The 20,818-nt window shown below is 39.6% G+C and overlaps 1 protein-coding gene across 4 annotated transcripts in view; it reads left to right on the top strand.

Annotated features, from left to right (window-relative positions):
- The first annotated feature begins 3,788 nt into the window (after nucleotides 1-3,788).
- Nucleotides 3,789-20,818, top strand: part of TDRD15 (tudor domain containing 15) — an 82,824-nt gene continuing 65,794 nt past the window's right edge. For all 4 annotated transcript variants that reach the window (XR_011482196.1, XM_020898264.2, XM_020898262.2 and 1 more), the window contains exon 1: nucleotides 3,789-4,100. The gene's annotated coding sequence lies outside the window, so the exon portion shown is untranslated. The remainder of the gene's footprint in view (nucleotides 4,101-20,818) is intronic.

Below are 20,818 nucleotides of genomic sequence, written 5' to 3'. Positions count from 1 at the left end.
TTCCACAGGGTACGCATTCCCACTGAGGCAGTAACACTCTGGCCACTAGAATCTGTTAACTGACCACTTACTAAGTAGATGCTGGGACAGTAAATCATACAGACACCAGTTTCTGTTACTCAAAAGATCTTTGTCTCCATTTTACTCAGGGTTACAAAACTACTCTTCTTACTGTAAGAACATACAAAGATTATACTTGAAAAAACTGATTGTTCTTAAACATTTGGGGGCCACAGAACCCTGCCCTTTGATGATCTGATCCTAGCTAGTATCCTCTTACTATAAATAGCTACAAATTGCCAGCAAGTTTTGCACGGAACTTCAAGAGGTTGTGAAGTCCCTGGAACCCATCCAGACCCCAACAATGCCTTAGCTGCTTACTGTGACAACTAGAGGATCAGGTTCAGACTTAATTTGTCCCTGTATCTTTAGACTTCCTCGTGCATTGACTAGCCTGGAGCAGGATTTCAGATTTACTGGCAATAAATGATTTACCAGGGGTTGGAGTTGGTGCTCTTAGACACCGGGAGGCCCAGAGCACCAGGAGGAAGGCTCTGAGAATCTCAATGCACTACCGCCTGCATCTCCAGAGGTCGAGTGCTCCCCACTGCAGCCCGTTGTCTGTGCATTCAGGACAGAGGGTTTCAGGAGAACTGGGAAGCCTGGGCAGCGCTGGGTGAGTGCTGGCTGTCAGGGACACCCACATGCTGGCACCAGCAACCCCAGCCTGACCACACTGGGCAAGTTATGAGTGAGGTCACTGCTGTCAGGATGACTGTGGTTTTTGGTGCTTTGGCCCGTGATATCAGATGCTAGAATAACACCATCCTTCAATAAATGGTACAGTTAACTGCTCTTGTGTCATCAAGAAATCCTGGCATGAGCCAATGAGTGTGCTGAGCCACAGGTCCAGAAATGATGGTCTTGACAGGGAAAATGTACGCTATGGAAAGAATGCAGAGAAAGGCTTCAAATGGAGTCCACGAAGCCTTAGAATCAGGTTTTCCTCTGGGTGTTGCTGTGTGTGTGTGTGTGTGTGTGTGTGTGTGTGTGTGTGAAAGAGAGAGAGAGATGGGGACAGGAGGCAGAGAAGGAAGTCCCAAAGCTGCGACTCAATCCATGCTTCCAGGGATGTTTTGCAGCTCACCTTCCTAAAGTACATGTGACCTGTGACATCGCTTTAACTTCTGAGCCAAAGCCTTTGGTGCTGTCCCAAAGACCCACTGTACCTGGACAGCGCCTCAATACTGGAGCCACACTGGGTTGTGTGGGACAGTGATGTGTTGATATAGCTCGTCAGTGCAGAGATCAGGTTTCTGTGAGAACACCCCACTTGCAAAGGTTCCTCTCAAGTGCAGAAGCTCAAGAATACAAATGTCGTAAATCTCAGATGACACGTTGTTCTGCTGCCTGTCTCTTGCCCTCTCCTGGCCTGTAGTTACTGTGCGTGGTGACTGGCCAGGGTTAGGGCTGAGAGAAGATGATGCAAGGGAGGGAAACCCGGGCTATGCTTGCTGAGAGCTGGTAGCTGGGCTCAGCCAGCCAGGCAGGAGCTCATGGGCACAGAAGACTGGCAAGATGTCAGCCCCATTTACATGGTGCTGCCCCTAGGATTTGCTCTCGGTGGACTTATTAGAAATCTTCCTGGATATCTCAGTTCCCCTCTGCTTCAGTGCCATTCTGTTAACTGAAGCGTATTGATTACCTGGTGTGACATTTAAATATTCCTAATATTCTCTATAATTTTTGGTCATTCTTCTTTCCTGATTATGTCCTTGGGAACAAGATGTCTGTAGGCGCCACCCCATGGAGCTGAGCAGGTGTAGAAATCAAGAAATACTGGCTTGAGTGAGTTAAGAATCTAACTATTGAATTATTAAAGAAGCAACCAGGCTTAGTCCAAATAATTTTATAAGTATTCAAGTAGAGAGGGCATGAAATCTCTATCGGCATTTTTCAAACTTCTTGAAAGTGACTTATAGTTACTTTACCATTCCAACAGAATACACAGACACACACGAGATAAAAGTTACCTGAAACAAAACTTACTCTTATCCTTACTACATGTGATACACTGATTTTTAAAATTCTGTTTCATAAAAAAAATAAGAAAAGAGCTAGTTACCACCCATTAAATTGATTTCCTGATCTACCAATGAGTGGCAATTTGTTTTCAAAATACTGGCTTACTTCATTGGACTATATTAAACCTGGCAAGGAACCCTACTCTGCTTTGCCCTCTTCTCTAAAAACCATAAAAATATTTTCTATTCATACATAATTTACATAAGCTAAGCTCAGAAGCGCAGCTTTACAACATTTCTTAACTAGGTTTCACATCCAGTAAGTAATGAAATTTAGAGCCACAGCCAGTCTTAAGTGTCCAAATCAAAGGCTATTTCCACTTTATCATGCCAGATTCATGATCTGATTAGTGTCGGCCTAGCCTCCAAAACTTGGTTGTAAGGGCCCGAAAGACCATGAATGCTCCTAACACCATGCTGGGCACCCCAGGGGTGCTGTGCTCAGTGATAAACAGAAAGGTATAATAAGGTTGGTCAAAAGCCATGTTCTGGTTTTGATATTGTATTTTGGGCATTTTTGTGCCAAAACTTTTTATAAAGCTTTAGAGTCAAACCTCATAAAAGGAATGATTATGTTTCATAGATTGTATCATATTTATGATACCCGATGTGTCAATGTTTCCCAAGCTTGTAGGACCTTTTGAGTGAACAGATAGAAGGTTATGAGAGAGGGTCACTGGTTCCTACCTGTCCTTGAGCTTTCCCCAGAGCTCAAAGAGAAGTTCCAGAAAGACCAATAAAAGCACCAGACAGGAAAGTCTTTATTTCTGCTAGTTTTCCCAAATGGCTTTCCTACGGCTATAATTTGCAGACCTGGCAGACTCTGAACCCATGATCAACGGTAAACTATCAAGAATAAGCCCCCATTTCAGTTCCTTTGGGGTTCTCCAGCTAAAATGCAAAGTCCTTAGGGAAACACACACATACACTGTCCTAAGGTATATCCACATATGTATGTGGAGGTAGGTAAGAACTTGTAAAGACTGAATAGGCACTAAATACTCACCTGTTGATTGAGAGCATGAATGTGAAAAATCAAAGTGTGAATATATGCTACACATATGTGGATATTCAGGATTTTTATATGTCCTCATACTAGCCTGTTTTCCTCAATGTTCTAGGAGCAGGAAGTGTGACAATACCAGTCCTGGGGGCACTTGGAAAGAAAAGGATTGGGGAAAGAATAGCTGAATGGAGAAAAGCGAAGGGAGGAATGGGAAAAAAAAATGCGAGGAAAATGTGGCTGAAATTGCAGGAAGAAGGCCCAGCAACACTGAGCACTGATCACATCTCTGTTAGTTCTAGAATCATCTTTATCTTACTTGTTACTCTGTATACTTTGTTGGACTCAAAGTACACATTTCAAATGGTGGAAAGTTTCCCTGTTTACTTACTCTTCCTGACCCAGCTTTAAAGGCTGTTTGACCATCGCAATATATTTCTTGTAGCTGATATACCTGTGAGCTGAGGTAAGGAGTGGGAGGAAGCAGACTAAGATGGCTTCCTACATCTAGTTCATATGAAAGAAACCTAGTTCATGTGAAAGAAACCTATCCTAATATTACATCAAATGGAACCCTCTCAGTAGGAGAAAAATAGGTGATGTTGCAAGGACAAGACCCACCTTTCAACCTCATGACTGATAAGGTTTGGAGGAAAGAATGACATTCTGTTCAAAAGTCAGGTCAAAAGCTTATCCACACACCGATTTCTCAATCCAAGATCTTTAATACCAAATAAAACAAAGGCCTTGGTCCCAAATGAAGTCATTAGCAAATATCTCTTTGCTCTGCTGGGAGTTCTGTTCTCTCACAACATCTTTCTGAATTATCACTCTGTATTGAGGCAGCGGTTTTAATCTTTCAAATGAAGTATACAATCTCAGAAGAGGCCAGTGGTTCCACGGGCGGAAGGGAAGGCTGGTTCTACCCTTGTGCTGGGAGAAACATTAAGATCAAGAGCACAGCTGTGGGAGTCAGACAGCCTGGATCTGAAATTGGTTCCACTACCAGCTATGTAAGTTACACAACCTTTCTATGCCTCCTATGCGAAAGTGAATGAAATGGTTTTCATACGAATGATACAGGTGATGCACTTGTTTAAAACAGTGCCTGAATACAGCAGGCATTCATTAAATCCTGGATATGAATAGGATATAAAAAATAAATATTATTTGCTAAATTTGTGGTTTATTTTGGTAGGTTTTTTTCCCTGCATTTTTATAAGGACCAGTGGTTTTAAGAATCTTGGAATAATAGATCTGAAAGGAATGCTGATTTTACAGAGATGTAAAAAGCCCAGAGCATTGAGCTTTTCAAGGTCACCCGATATCTAGTGGTACACTCAGGACTAGAAATCAGACTGCTGACTTCAGACCATTCTCCACTGGACACTTTTTCCCTGGGGGAGGATGTCCAGGACCAAGAAAGTTCCATCAGAGCAATAACGACAACCAGAACTGCCAGACCTCCTCCAGAGGCTCCCTTGTCACCCCAAAGTTAACCTTAAGCTGGTTTGTTCGTTCATTCATTCACTCACTCACCCATTCCCTCACTCACCCACTCACCCATCACTGAGTTAGGCTATCAGTGAAAGGTACAGAAAAGTAAAATGCAATCTTTGTCTTTAAAGGACTTTGGTTGAAATTGAAACAGCAAAATAGGCAGAAATAAAATGATACAATAATACAAATACCTAACGATATGGAAAGTATTAGAAAGGTTAGTCATCTTTTGCTATACAACCAATCAGAAGTTTGGTAAAATAACTTTTGATAAGGTCAGTACATTTATAAAATGACTAGGATAAATGAAACTAGGCAGGTCTACTATGAGCTGGGCTGTGCTTACTGTTTAATGTAGCTGGAGGTGTAGGTGCGGGAGGCGTCAAGTCTCTGCAGTGCCTCTCTGTTCATCTCCCCTGCTGCCCAGGGATGATTCCCTGAGAAGTCCTCCTTAGACAGAATCTGCCTTTTCAACTGTAGCCCACTGTTATATCACAGCCCTGTTTGTGTGGCGGTGAGGCGTCTGGGAGGGAAAGCGTTCTGTAGTTTTATAGTTAAATGCTTTGGTCCCTGGTAGGCAACCTTCACAAGTGTCTCTTAGACCCCTTCTCTGTTAGGTAGGACAGGAAACACATTGCGGGTTGGAGGCAGGGGAGAGTACTTCTCCCAAATGGACAAAGACTCAGGTAGAATCTTTCTGCTGAAGGGCAGGGCTTTGTTATGGAAATCACTCTGGATTTATTTCAAATAAGGAAAACTTTCCCACCACCTGTCAGAGCCACGAGGTGATCTTTCTTAGTTCTTCACTGTGAGAACCTGGTGGGTTTCCTAGAAGTAAAGTCCATGAAGGTGAGAGTGACCCCCTAAGATCAGAGATTCCAGGAGTCTCTCACTCTCTTACTGCTGCTGCTGCTAAGTCGCCACAGTTGTGTCCGACTCTGTGCGAACCCATAGACGGCAGCCCACCAGGCTCCCCTGTCCCTGGGATTCTCCAGGCAAGAACACTGGAGTGGGCTGCCATTTCCTTCTCCAATGCATGAAAGTGAAAAGTGAAAGTGAAGTCGCTCAGTCGTGTCTGACTCTTAGCGACCCCATGGACTGCAGCCTACCAGGCTCCTCCATCCATGGGATTTTCCAGGCAAGAGTACTGGAGAGGGGTGCCATTGCCTTCTCCCATTCTAGTCCACACTAGTCCACACTCAGCTCCTGCAATTTGTCAGAATTACCACAAAAGTGTTGCTATCAGTGTCTGGCTCCAGTGATTCCCACTCCAGGGAAGTGGACCTCAGTGACCTTACTATCCATCCAGATTTTGGGGTGGTCACTTGCCCTGCTACCTAAGCTTCATGAATCCAAGGAAAGTCCCTGATTTTTAGTGTTTTTTTTTTTACTTTTTTGGGGGGTAAGATTGTGGTTTTTACATGCAGGACTGAAACCTAAAGCTCCAGCTTCATTTTTTACATTTGGATCTGCACTTATACCAGCACCATTTGTTGCAAAGACTGTTCTCTTCATACTAAACCTTTTGGCATCCTCATCAAAAATCATTTGACCATAAATATGGGAATTTATTTCTGGACTTTCAATTCTATTCTCAAATGACCCATATGTTTACTTTTATGCCAGTATGACACTGTCCTGATGACAGTAGCTTTGTAGTAAGTTTTGAAATTGGGAAGTGTGAGTCCCTCAAATCCATTATTTTTCCCCAAGATTGTTTTGGTTATTCTAGTTCCCTTGCATTTCCTATGAATTTTAGAATTAGCTTGTCATCTTGTGCAAAGAAGCCAGCTGGGATTTTGAAATAAATTGCATTGAATCTCTACATCAATTTGGAAAGTTTTGCTTATCTTAACAATATTGTCTTCTAATTCTTAGATGTGGGATGTCTTTCCATTTATGTAGGCCTTTTTTCTTTCAATGATGTTTTATAATTTTAGTTTACAAGTACTATACTTTTGTTACATTTATTCCTGAATGTTTTATCCTTTTAATGCTACTACAATTGAAATTGTTTTTTCTAAGTTTCATTTATGGATTTTTCACTGCTAGGATATTAACATAAACTAATTGATTTTTGTATGTTGACTTCATATTCTGTAAACCCCCTGACCTTGTTTATTAGTTCTTATGATTGTGGAGTGTTTCTTTTAGGATGATCAGTTATAACTTCTCTACAGTTCAGTGAAATTGGGATTAAAAATGCCCATAAAACTTATCAACTAGAACCATAAAATTTGTCAATTAGAACCATTCTTTAGTCATGTGTGCACAAGAATAAAGATAACAGTAAGCAGTAATACTGTTTTGATCTTTGGCTGGAGATTTACTGTCCAAGTATTGTTGTGAAAGTATGTTAAAAAAAGTGTCAAAGATACTGGTAAAAAAAAAAAATTGAGACAACCTATCCTGTTATAACAGTCTAAGTTGGCACGGAAGCCTTAGCGAGTCCTCACAGACAGAGAAACATTACGGGGGTTAAAGAACTGGAGGTCTCTCTAGTGTTGAAAGTAGGTACAGTGGGACTGAAGGCACAAGAGAAGTAGAAGGATAAGACGGTGAGACTCATAACGGGATAGTGCACTTCAGATTTTCAGATGTGGTTGCTTTCCAGGTGATGACAAGATTCTAGGTGTGATTTGGCTAAAGCAGAGTGGATGTGAAAGACCCTAGAATCATGAGTCTGGGCTCATTTTCTAGATGGCTCATCTATTAACACACGACCTTGATATCACCCAGAATTATGACAAGAACTGGGGTAGAAAGAAAGATTCAGGTCCTATTTGCCAGTTAATGAGGGGGGATATCCTAGGAAGTTGGTAGATGACAGTAATAAAGTGAGGTAGAGGTTGGTAAACCTGAATGACCTAACCTCATGGGATCAAGAGCTTACACCCAATGTAACCAAGGGTTACAAGGCTCTTTTTAATCACAGTGGCTCCTTCTGAGATGGTTCTTAAAGTGGGGAAGCATCCTGAGAGAATACTTTGGGGGTGAACCAGAGAGTTAGTTCATCTCTACATTCGAAAACTCAGCCTGGTTGTTCTGATTTAACCATCAGGAGGTGTAATTTCCCACTGTTTTCCTCTTCCCAGTGAGAATTTCTGTTTTAGGCATGGCTACAGAAATCCAGGGAGAATTCCTGAGGGGCATATGGTTTCTGTCCTATTCATACTCTTGTGCATGCTACTGACAACTACATACAGACTTGAATTTAGATTTCTGACAGACCTTCGCAAGGAAAAACACATATATTTTTCATAGTTATGTTTAATTTGATATGAAATAGTATAAATGCATACATTCATTTTAATAACAGGTGTTATTTACAGTGAAATGAACAGATCTTAAATGCACAGTTTGGTGAGTTGTTTTTTTTTTTTTTTTTTGTGAGTTTTGACAAATGCATAAGCTCTCACCTATATCAGGCTATAGAATATTTACTCTAGAAAGTTCCTTGATGACCCTTCCTACTCAATTCCTGCCCTCTTTGAGGCAACCACAGGGCTGATTTCTCTCATCATAGATGAGTTTTGTTATTTTAGGGCTTCATTTTAATGGAAACATGGTTGGTACTCCTGTATCTGACTTCTTTTGCTCCTCATAATGAGCCTTAAAGTTAGAATTGGGTATTAAAACAAGTCATTCTAATAGAAAATTCTCATTATTACCAAGGTGACTGAATTCAGATCAAAAGAAGGCAGATATGTAAAAGAACTGTGGTGTGTTTCCCTGCTCCTGGATAGAATCTGCCAAGAAAGCCTAAGACACTTTAATTACATGTCGCAGAAATTATCCTGTGGCCAAAGTCCACTTGGCTTTGTGTCCCTATCACCACCCCCTTCCTGAATTCATCTTTTGTTGATGAACTCTCAGGTTGTTTCATTATTTGCTGTTGTGAATACGATGCTGACAATATGGGGGTGCAGATATTTCTTTGTTATTCTCTTTTCATTTTCTTTGGATATATACTCAGAAGTAGGATTGCTGGATTATATGGTAATTCTATTTTTAATTTTTGAAGAACCTCCATACTGTTTTCCATAGTGGCTACACAATTTACATTCCCATCAAAAGTGCACAAGGATTCCTATTTTTCCACATCCTCATCAACCTTAACTCTTGTCTTTATGAGGACAGCCATTCTAACAAGTGTGAGATGATTTATTGTGGTTTTGATTTTCATTTCACTGATAATGACAGATGTTGAGCACTTTTTCATGTATCTGTTGGCTCCCTGTATAACTTCTTTGGAGAAATGTCTATTTAGTTCCTCTGTCCCATTTTTAATTCAACTTGTCTGTTTTTGCTTTTGAGTTGTATGAGTTCTTTATATATTTTGGATATTAACCCTTTATCAGATATATAACTAACAAATATTTCCTCCAATTTCATATGTTGCCTTTTCATTCCATGGATTGTTTCCTTTGCTGTGCCAAAGCTTTTCAGTAGTCCCACTTCTTAATTTTTGCTTTTGTTGCCTTATTGCTTGATATTTTCACTCTTCTGGATAAATGTGCTTCGCTGACAAGTGAGTCAAGAGTTTAGTAACCTAATTACAGACTTTTGCAAGTGTGTGTATGCATGTGAGAGAGAGAGAAACAAAAAAAGTGGGCCACATTTCTCTGGTAGGACATGCTCCTCAACGACGGCCAGAAAACACTATTGTCTAGAATATCAAGCATTGTTTAGTTAAAATTTGTAATTGAAAGCATCAGTTCAGTTGCTCAGTCTTGTCTGACTCTGCGACCCCATGGACTGCGGCACACCAGGCTTCCCTGTCCATCACCAACTCTCGGAGCTTGCTCAAACTCAAGTCCATTGAGCTGGTGATGCCATCCAACCATCTCATTTTCTGTCGTCCCCTTCTCCTCCTGCCTTCAATCTTTACCAGCATCAGGGTCTTTTCCAGTGAGTCAGTTCTTCACATCACATGGCCAAAGTATTGGAGCTTCAGCTTCAGCATCAGTCCCTCCAATGAATATTCACAGCTGATTTCCTTTAGGAGGGACTGGTTTGATTGTCCTGCTGATCTCTCAACAGTCTTCTCCAACACCACAGTTCAAAACATCAATTTTTCGACACTCAACTTTCTTTATAGTCCAACTCTCACATCCATACAGGATTACAGGATAAACCATAGCTTTGACTATATGGACCTTTGTTGGTAAAGTAATGTCTCTGCTTTTTAATATGCTGTCTAGGTTGGTCATAGCTTTTCTTCCAAAGATCAAGCATCTTTTAATTTCATGGCTGCAGTCACCATCTGCAGTGATTTTGGAGCCCAAGAAAATAAAGTCTGTCATGTTTCCATTGTTTCCCCATCTATTTGCCATTAAGTGATGGGACCGGATGCCATGATCTTAGTTTTTTGAAAGCTGAGTTTTAATCCATGTTTTCCACTCTCCTTTTTCACTTTCATCAAGAGGCTCTTTAGTTCCTCTTCATTTTCTACCATAAGGGTGATATCATCTGCATATCTGAAGTTATTGATATTTCTCCCGGCAATCTTGATTCCAGCTTGTGCTTCATCCAACCTGGCATTTCACATGATGTACTCTGCATATAAGTTAAATAAGAAAGGTGACAATATACAGTCTTGACATATTCCTTTCCCAATTTTGAACCAGTCTGTTGTTGCATGTCCAGTTCAAACTGTTGCTTCTTGACCTGCATGCAGGTTTCTCAGGAGGCAGGTAAGGTGGTCTGGTGTTCCCATGTCATTAAGAATTTCCTACAGTTTGTTGTGATCCACACAGTTAAAGGCTTTAGTGTAGTCAATGAAACAGAAGTAGATGTTTTTCTGGAATTCTCTTGCTTTTTCTATGTTTCAACAGATATTTGCAATTTGGTCTCTGGTTTCTCTACCTTTTCTATATCCAGCTTGAACATCTGGAAGTTCTTGATTCATGTACTGTTAAAGCCTAGCTTGGAGAATTTTGAACATTACTTTGCTAGTGTATGAGATGAGCACAATTGTGTGGTAGTTTGAACATTCTTTGGCATTGTCTTTCTTTGGGAGTGGAATGAAAACTGACCTTTTCCAGTCCTGTGGCCACTGCTGAGTTTTCCAAATTTATTGGCATATTGAGTGCAACACTTTCACAGCATCATCTTTTAGGATTTGAAATAGCTCAAATAGCTTTGAAATATGGAATTCCATCATCTCCACTAGCTTTGTTCATAGTGATGCTTTCTAAGGTCCACTTGTCTTCCCACTCCAGGATATCTGGCTCTGAGTGAGTGATCACACCATTATGGTTATCTGGGTCATTAAGATCTTTTTTATACAGTTCTTCTGTGTATTCTTGCCACATCTTCTTAGTATCTTCTGCTTCTGTGAGGTCCATAATATTTCTGTCCTTTATTGAGTCCATCTTTGTATGAAATGTTCCCTTGGTATCTCTAATTTTCTTGAAGAGATCTCTAGTCTTTCCCATTCTATTGTTTTCCTCTATTTCTTTGCACTGATCACTGAGGAAGGCTTTCTTATCTCTCCTTGCTATTCTTTGGAACTCTGCATTCAGATGGATATATCCTTCCTTTTCTCCTTTGCTTTTCCCTTCCCTTCTTTTCACAGCTATTTGTAAGGCCTCCTCAGACAACCATTTTGCCTTTTTGCATTTCTTCTTCTTGGGGATGGTTTTGATCATTGCCTCCTGTGCAGTGTTGTGAACCGCTGTCCATAGCTCTTCAGGCACTCTGTCTATAAGATCTAATCCCTTGAATCTATTTGTCACTTCTACTGTATAATCAAGGGGTTTGATTTAGGTAACACCTGCATGGTCAGATACCCTGGTGGCTCAGATGGTAAAGCACCTGCCTGTAACACAGGAGACCTGGGTTCAATCCCTGGGTCGGGAAGATCCCCTGGAGAAGGAAATGGCAACCCACTCCAGTACTCTTGTCTAGAAAATTCTATGGATGGAGAAGCCTGGTGGGCTACAGTCCATGGGGTTGCAAAGAGTCAGACATAGCTGAGTGACTTCATACTTTTTTTCACATACTTTCTGAATGGTCTAGTGGTTTTCCCTACTCTCTTCAATTTAAGTCTGAATTTTGCAATAAGGAATTCATGATCTGAGCCACAGTGAGCTCCTGGATCTGCTTTTGCTAACTGTATAGAGCTTCTCCATCTTCAGATGCAAAAAATATATCCCACCCATCAGAACAAGACCCAGATTTCCCCACAGCGAGTCCCTTCTATCAGGAAGCTTCCACAAGCCTCTTATCCTTATCCATCAGAGGGAAGACAGAATGGAAACCACAGTTTATAAAACAGATAAACAACAAAGACTACTACACAGCACAGTGAACTATATTTAAGGATAATGTAAAAACCTATAATAGAAAAGAATCTGAAAAAGAATATATATATCTCACTTTACTGTATACATGATACTAACATAAAACAGTATTGTAAATCAACTATACTTCAATAAAAAAGAAATTGGAGGGATTCTTGGGACCTAATTTCTCTGAACATAAAGTTAACAGGTTAATTAAATACCAGATGACCTCTGATATCCCACCCAAGCCAAACTTTTCAAGACTTTTACACTCAGTTCAGTTCAGTCACTCAGACTCTTTGCGACCCCATGGACTGCAGCACATCAGGTGGTTCTGCAGTACGCCAGGCCTCCCTGTCCATCACCAACTCCCGGAGTTTACCCAAGCTCATGTTCATTGAGTCAGTGATGCCATCCAGCCATCTCATCCTCTGTCGTCCCCTTCTCCTCCTGCCTTCAATCTTTCCCAGCATCAGGGTCTTTTCAAATGAGTCAGCTCTTCACATCAGGTGGCCAAAGTATTAGAGTTTAAGCTTCAACAGACTCTTACACTATTTGGTTTTAAATTATCTTCCAAGCCTCATCTTCTCTAACTCGATATAAACCTAGTTTTATTTTTCGTATATTCATATATTTTGACCATTAGAAATACATTTTTATATTACTTCATAAAAAGTAAAATTCAATACTTAAGAGTTCAGGAGCAATGAAATATTTTTCTTCTCTTCAAATGAATTTATTAATTCAGTTCATGTTCCATAAATTGTCACTGATCTGGTAATTTGCTGAAAACATTTATATACAAATATTCCTCTAAAATAAAAAGTCTGTGGACACTAAGAAATTTATTCAGCCATATATGTAATCTTAGAATAAAATACTCTGAATACATAAAAATGAGTAAGACATGAGAGTATAATAAAAAGCATTTCTACTGGAGGAGTTTGACGATATATGTCTCTAGAGATTTAAAATTTCATTAGAATCACTTTCTCTCCATTTTCTTTTATTTCAAAGATCTTTCATACAGCACACTACTCTTATGTTGAAAGTTTATCACTAAATTTAACTTTTTTACAATCTTAATTACTTCATTATTTCTTTTTCACAAATCATTTGAAATATTGGAATAAAGTCAGTTATTGCCAGGCTTTATGAAAATTATATCAAATTCTAAACTCTCCTAGCCCTTTCTGAATGGTGTTACCCTAGATAGTTGCTTTCTCTATAGCTATCCTTTTTAACACCAACATTTTTACGCACTTTGTCATCTTAAAGAAAAATTTTCCATAATCAGAGCATCCTCCTCAGAGAATAATGGACAGAGCTCAGTGTTTTCTTTATGATTAAAGGTTATCCTCAACCTTTTTCTTTTACTTCAGAATCATTTAATAAGCATACATTGAACAAATTGCTAGAGATGCTACTAAACTAAGTCCGTGTAGGGCTTAAGTACAAGGAGACATGTTCGGGGCATATTTGGGGCAGCAGGACACAAGTGATTGCTTGCCTGGAGATGGAAAAGGTTATAAATGTGTCATAACTTGTGTGTCTTCATATTTTTTCATTTTTGTTCCACACATACCCTTTAAACTAACACTAAATCTCCCATGTATACCTCTTTTTATCCATTACCAGATGTTCACCCTCTTTTAATCCTCAAATACAAATCTACAAGATAGATGGGTAAATGGTATCCTTCCCATCTGGTGGGTGAAAAAGAAATACAGGCCCTAAGGGTAACTGCTTGCCTGGATTCTGCAATATGTAGCTGGTTGAAGTGAGGCTACATTTGTCTTTCAAGTCATAGGCTGACTCCTAGGTTTCTCTGATTATTTTGCCTAATCTTTGCACAAAATAGGAGAGGAATTAGTAGTTGTGAATAGGAATGGAAATATGGTGAAAAGGAATACATCTATAATGAAACTCATTAGCTTCCTTCAAAAAATAAAATGGCAGGTCTCCACACAGGTTGGGAAGCTGGATCACAGAACTCTGACTTTCATCCTTGAGATCTACTTGCCCCTAAGTGGTTTTTTACACTGGCCTAAGCTTGCCTGGTGGCTCAGAGGAAAAAGCGTCTGTCCACAATGTGGGAGACCTGAGTTCGATCCCTGGGTCAGGAAGATCCCCTGGAGAAGGAAATGGCAACCCACTACAGTATTCTTGCCTGGAGAATCCCATGGACAGAGGAACCTGGTAGGCTACAGTCCACTAGGTTGCAAAGAGTTGGACACAACTAAGTGATTTCACTGTTTTTTCACTTAAGCAGGTATACAGATCACTTTGTTGACTCTCCACAGCACAGCTGAGAAACACTTTTTTCAATGTATTTAAATAGAGATTTATTTATTCAGATTTTCGACTCCATCTTAATCATTTTGATTTCAAGTTCTTTTCTTTCAGCAAACTAAAGATATTGTTCAGCATCTTCTTTCATCCAATACTGTTGATGACACATGTAAAGCCACTTATTTTGAACAACCTTTTTTCTAACCCTCTCTGGAGGCTTCAGCAGTTTGTCTTTTCTCTTGTAGTTTTTAGCACACTGACTATATACCTCATGTTCTAAACTTTTATTACTTTTGTACGCTGCCTTTTATCTTTGTTGTGTGTTTAGTTTCAATCCTGCTCTATAGTTGGTACTGTTTGAATCTGAGGATTTATATGTTTCTTCAACTATAAGAAATTTCATCCTATTATTTCTTCAGATTTTACCTTCCCTCTGTTTTCATTATTTTCTATTGGGTAGATACCATGGCTTTCAGAACTCTCTTCCATGTCTTAAGTTTTCACCTTTTTCTCACCACGTCCTTCATTCCCAGGCTGTCTTTCAGATATCCAATTTCTTTTATAGCTGCGCCCATTCTTCTACTTATATCTACTGAATTTTTAATTTCAATAATTTTTTACTTCCAAGGTCTGTCTTTGGTTTGTTTTATAACAGATAGTTCCTGATTCATTATTGTGACTCCATCCTATATCTGAACACACTAATTAAACTGGTTTTAAAGTCCTTTTCTTATCACTCTATTAACTTCTGCATAGTTGTACCTCGGTTGGGTTGTTATTTTTTCATGGTGGCTGCATGCCAGATGTTGGTGATTTCTAATTGTAGCTCACCTCTGTGGTTTGGATCCTTTGCTGGATCCTTTACACTGCCAGGCCCTCAGCCATCCTTGTGGGAGCTGGAGAAACGGCTATTGAGGTTCGTGCTCCCCACTGTTTTCTGTTGAAATGGGGAAAAGGTGGGATGCATGCTGGATGGGATTCCTCAGAGGCTGGTATTCTGGGCTGAGCCATTCTCTCTGGGACTGTCAGGTTCTGTCTCTCCTTCAGCATGGCTCCTGGCCAAAGACAGGTCTGAATGAGTGGAGAGGCACAGCCACTGTGGGGATCCCAACGCATTCCCTGTCATTTGCGCTGAGTCCTCTTCTCTGCTCCTGTCTTCTACCTGCAGGCATGTATGCTCAGTTGTGTCCAACTCTTTGCCACCATATGGACTCTAGCCCACCAGGTTCCTCTGTCCACAGAATTTTCCAGGCAAGAACACTGGAGTGGGTTGCCATTTCCTTCTCCAGGGGATCTTCCTGGCCCAGGGATCGATACCGCGTCTCCTGCACCTTCTGCATTGGTGGCTGGACTCTTTACCACTGAGCCACCTGGGCGGCTCTTCTCCCCACAGGCCGGCAGAATTCCTCGTGAAGCCCCCACGTGCTGTGGCAGTACTTTCCAAAATGGTCCAGCACAAATTCCAGACTGCAATTACCCTCTTCACACTTATCCTTTGTTTTCTTAGACTCTCAGAAATTCTCATAATTTTCATTAGCCAAAATTTTCCCTTTGAATTTACAGAATGGGGTATATATTCCCATACTCACAAAAAGAAAGCCAAGGCTTAGAATAGAAGGACAGAGAGGGTTGGGGAAGGAGAAACATTCCTGTGTGCAGTTAGTTTCCCAACAGAAAGGCAAAAACCTCCAATTTTATTTTGGGTTGGTTGTCTTTTTCTTATATTAGAGATATTAACCAGTTGTTAGTTATGCTGTAAATACTTATCACATATGTCTTTCAATGTTATCTAAGGTACTGCCTGAGATACAGAAATTTTACATTTTTATGAGGACAAATCTGTCCATTGTTTTACTTCAAGATTTCTGGGTGTTGTGTCATGCTCAAGAGGCCATCCTAATCCAAACTGAAACCTATTTTACTACACAGTGACTTTTAATATTCAATAGTTCAGTCTTTTGTGATTAGATATTTCATGTTTAGATACAGATCCATCAGGATTTTAATTTTGTATTTGGTCTGAGGTTTCGTGTGTATCCCTTTTCCAAATGGAGCCTTTTATTGCTGTTGTCCCCTTCCGCTCTGCTACCTTGTATTGGTGGGTGGGTATGCGGGAGTTGTGAACATTTGTTAATATTTTTAGTTCATCTTTCACCAAACCATAAGGAATCACATACTTGATCTGAAGTATCTGATGAATTGGATTGTACCACAGTGAGAGTTCTTACCCTTTGAGATGAATCTAGTAACTCCCTAAGATTTGGGGTTATTTCTCTCCGGGACAAGGTGAGTGAGAAGCAGGATCTGTAGATACAGTTAGCCAGGGCATCCACAGAAGCAATTTTCCAGTTTTCCCTTTGAGCACACAGCTAGAATCCATCTCCCTGCTTCCCTCACGACTGGGTACAGCCATGGGACTATGCTCTCCCCAGTGTAATGTGAACAGTATTTCTGCCAGGCCTCTAAAAACTCTCACTTATACTCCTCCATCCTCCTTTTCAAGGCTGAATATAAAGGATGCATTTCCAGGAGATGAGGCCATGAGATGCAAGGATTCTGAGTACCTGTAAGACTGTGCATAGGGTTTGCTAACCAGAAACACTCACCTTGGACTTAAGTAAGAAATAAGCTTCTTTGGTTATTTGCCTAAGCTAAGACAGAAGACTTAGGTTTCTAGTAGATATGTTGTATCCAGTTAGGGAAGTTTCCTTCCATTTACCTAATTTACCAAGAGACTTTCTTGTTTAATCAGGAATGGTTATTAAATTTTTTTAAAAAGTATTTATTTATTTGGTTTTTGGCTGTGCTGGGTCTTCACTGCTGTGTGTGAGCTTTCCCCCTAGCTGCATAGGACGGGGGCTACCCCGTGTTGCAGTGCGGTGGCTTCTCATTGCAGTGGCACCTCCTGTTGTGGAGCACAGGCTTTAGGTGATGGGTTTCAGTAGTAGTTGCAGCCCATGGGCTAAGTAGTTGTGGCTCGCAGGCTTTACCGTGCATGAGCTCAGTGGCTATGGCACGTGGGCCCAGTTCTCTGGGCTCTTCCTGGAGCAGGAATCGAATCCATGTCCCCTTCACTGGCAGGTGGGATGTCAACACTGGACCACCAGAAAAGCTCTGTGTTACATTTTGTTAATACAGTTTTGACATCTATCAAGGGTATCATAGACATCTTACCCTTAAATTTCAAAACATAATAAGTTACAAGTGTTATATTAATATTGTCCCTAAAACGAATGGTATTGTGCTCAGTCATGGCCAACTCTTTGCAACACTTTGGATTGTAATCCACCAGGCTTCTCTGTCCCTGGGATTTTCAGGCAAAAATACTGGAGTGGGTTGCCATCTCCTCCTCCGAGGGACTTCCCAAGCCAGGGATCAAACTCACATTTCCTGCGTCTTCTGCATTGAAGGCAGATTCTTTACCCATTCAGTTATGGGGGAAGCCCCGACAGTCCTTAAAACAGAATCATATTTAGATAATTTCATGGCATAGTATTCTTTTAAAAGCAGTTCTGGAAATGACTTTGCTTATAATTTGTTAAAACTCTCCAAATAATTCATTGGCTTACTGTTTTCTTGTTTTATTTGACCTTTGTTCACTTTCCACATTGAGTTTATGCCAAATACAAACTGAGATGCTTTTCAGATTTTTCTTTGGTCTTGAATAACTGATGTCATGAGTCACTGGGGCCTGTCTTTTTGGGAAATACATTTTTTTAAAACTATAGTTCTAATTTCCTCTATGATTATTGGTCAACCCAGTTACTTACAAGTGAAACATCTTTCTACTTTGGAGTTTTTTGGGCCATGGTTTTTCCAACTTATATCGAGTTAATGAGCAAGCAACTGAAAGCAAACCTGTATTTCTGTACAATATGTTTGGTATTCTTGATGTACAATTTTACCTATTTAAGTGTTTTAGAACTTAAGTCTTACTGTGGATAAAAAGGAACTTGGGTTCTTATAGATAACCTACATCCTTTTTTTTTACTAATTGGAAAAATGTACATATTGAACTTATCCATGTTAAAACTACTGAATCCTAAAATTATCACAAATATGAGAGATTAAGTAATAGAAACTGGCAAACTTGTCTTTAAATATTTTAATTTTGTTATTGTTTAGTCACTAAGTCTATCAGACGGGACAGTAGCATGCCAGGCTTCCCTGTCCTTCACTATCTCCTGAAGTTTGCTCAAACTCATGTCCATTGAGTCACTGGTGCTATTCAACATCTCATCTTTTGTAGCTATATGTGAAAATGAAGTGTCTTATTAACATGACATAGTGATTTACACTTCTTGATTATCTGTATCTTTGGAATTAGCTGCTGAATAGAAACTTGATATGACCATAAAGTAACCTTTATATGACTTGCTATAGGGATTTAAAGATGCATTTTCTTTTACTTTTCCTAATCATCTCATTATTAAAACCAAAGTTACATATTTTTATGCAAAGTGAATTCATTTATTAGGAGGCTATCTAATATCATCTCTGGTCTATATCATACAGTTCAGAATATGGACTTTGGCCTATTGGTCACAATGCTGTGACATTTGGCAAGCATTTTAACCTCTCTGTATTTCAGATCCCTCAATGTAAAGTGAGGATAAATATGCTATCTGCTTGATAGGATTTTTTGAAGGGTTAAGAGTTCAAAATGAAAAGTTACTAGAACATTCCTGGGGAAAATATGACTACTGTGAAGAGTAAATAAATTAAAAAATGCTGGGAAAAATTGAAGGTGGGAGGAGAAGGGGACAACAGAGGATGTGATGGTTGGATGGCATCACTGACTCAATGGAGATGAGTCTGGGTAAACTCCAGGAGTTTGTCATGGACAGGGAGGCCTGGCATGCTGCAGTCCATAGGGCCGCAAATAGTCAGACACGACTGAGTGACTGAACTGATTTTTATTATAATATAGGAGAAATCACAGGCACCTTTCTGAAAATCTTTTGCTGATTTTCTTCTCATTATTAGAGTGTCCTTTATGTTAAGGAACATTCTACAAATTGTCATAATCTTATCCTAAACCTTGTGATGTAGGTATCATTACACTCCGTAAGAAAAACTAAGAAACATGAAATAACTGTTCAAATTCACAAAGCAGTAAGAGGCAGAATTGGGATTTGAATCCAGGTCTGTCTGACACCAAAGTCATGCTCTTTTCATTACATCATTCAGCCTGATGCTACCTCTCTCTGTAAAACCCACCACAATCACCTCTTTTTGCCCTCACCAAAGCAGAGTGGTTAGTATTTCTTTTGGAATACTGAAAATTATCCAGCAGTGTACACCTCTGTATTGACATTAAACTGTTGGTATCTGATGACATAATGATTTATTCTTGCTTCTCTCAGCTTACCCCAGATAATGTGTCAATCAATACTCAGTCTTTGGTTTTCTCTACGCCATGCATCTCAGCTTCCAGTTTCAAACAGGTGTTTAAGGATGCTGTCTACTCAGACAACACTAAAAGGCTACTGTAATCAAAACAGCATGGTTCTGACATAAAAACAGACATATAGCTCAATGGAACAGAATAGAGTCCAGAAATAAACCCGCACACCTAAGGTCAATTGATCTTCAACAAAGGCAGCAAAAATACACAACAGAAAAAAGACAGTCTCTTCAATAAATGGTGCTGGGAAAGCTGGACAGCTACATGTAAATCAATGAAATTAGAACACTCTCATATACCACATACAAGAATGAACTCACAATGGTTTGAAGACCTAAATATATGATATTACCATAAATATCCTGGAAGAGAATAGAGGCAAAACATTCCTGGACATAAATCATACCAACATTTTCTTAGATCAGTCTCTTAAGGTGAAATAAATAAAAGCAAAAATAAACAAATGGGACCTAATGAAACTTAGAAGGTTTTGCACAGCAAACGAAACCATCAACAAAATGAAAGTACATTCTATGAAATGGGAGAAAATGCTTGTAAATAATGCAACAAACAAGGGTTTAATTTCCAAAACACACAAAGCTCATACAACTCAGCATCAAAAAAAAAAAAAAAAAAAAAACCAACCAAAAAACCACAATAAAAAAATTAGCATAAGACCTAAATAGACATTTCTCCAAAGAAGACAAATGAACAATTTTTACTCTATCTGGCATCTGGATTACACTTCACAGTTGATACATTTTTTCTGCATAAATTACCCCTTTAATCCATTATAATAATCTTCAGCTTAAAAGTTATATTTTTATTATGAGAGAAAAAATTGAAGCTTAAGGGTGGTATATCACTTGCCCAAGACCACAAAGCTAATCAATGGGAAAGTAAAATACATTAATTTACTCCCAGTTCTTAATGGGAGAATTAAACAATCTATGTTCTTTGAGATTCTTCCCTACATGCTCTATTCACTCTGAATCACAGCACTGAGAAGTTTCCAGAAAAGGATACTTGCTGTTTTCCCATATCTCATAGGTATCAAAGAAAATAAAGGCTTAAATAAGTAGCAGGAGTGATTTAGGTTAGATATTAACTGGGTGACTGATGCTGATGAGACTAGAAAAGATGACCAAAGGATACTTTGAGATAATCGGTCTTGAAAAAACAGTACGGGTTGGATTCCATTCCAGTACATGCCTGGGGGTGCAAGAAGTAATTCAATGAATAC

The sequence above is a fragment of the Odocoileus virginianus genome, chromosome 2 (genome assembly GCF_023699985.2).
Source record: "Odocoileus virginianus isolate 20LAN1187 ecotype Illinois chromosome 2, Ovbor_1.2, whole genome shotgun sequence".
NCBI lineage: Eukaryota > Metazoa > Chordata > Mammalia > Artiodactyla > Cervidae > Odocoileus > Odocoileus virginianus.
Note: the sequence above shows the minus strand (reverse complement) of the source record. Positions and strands in the feature narration are given on the sequence as shown.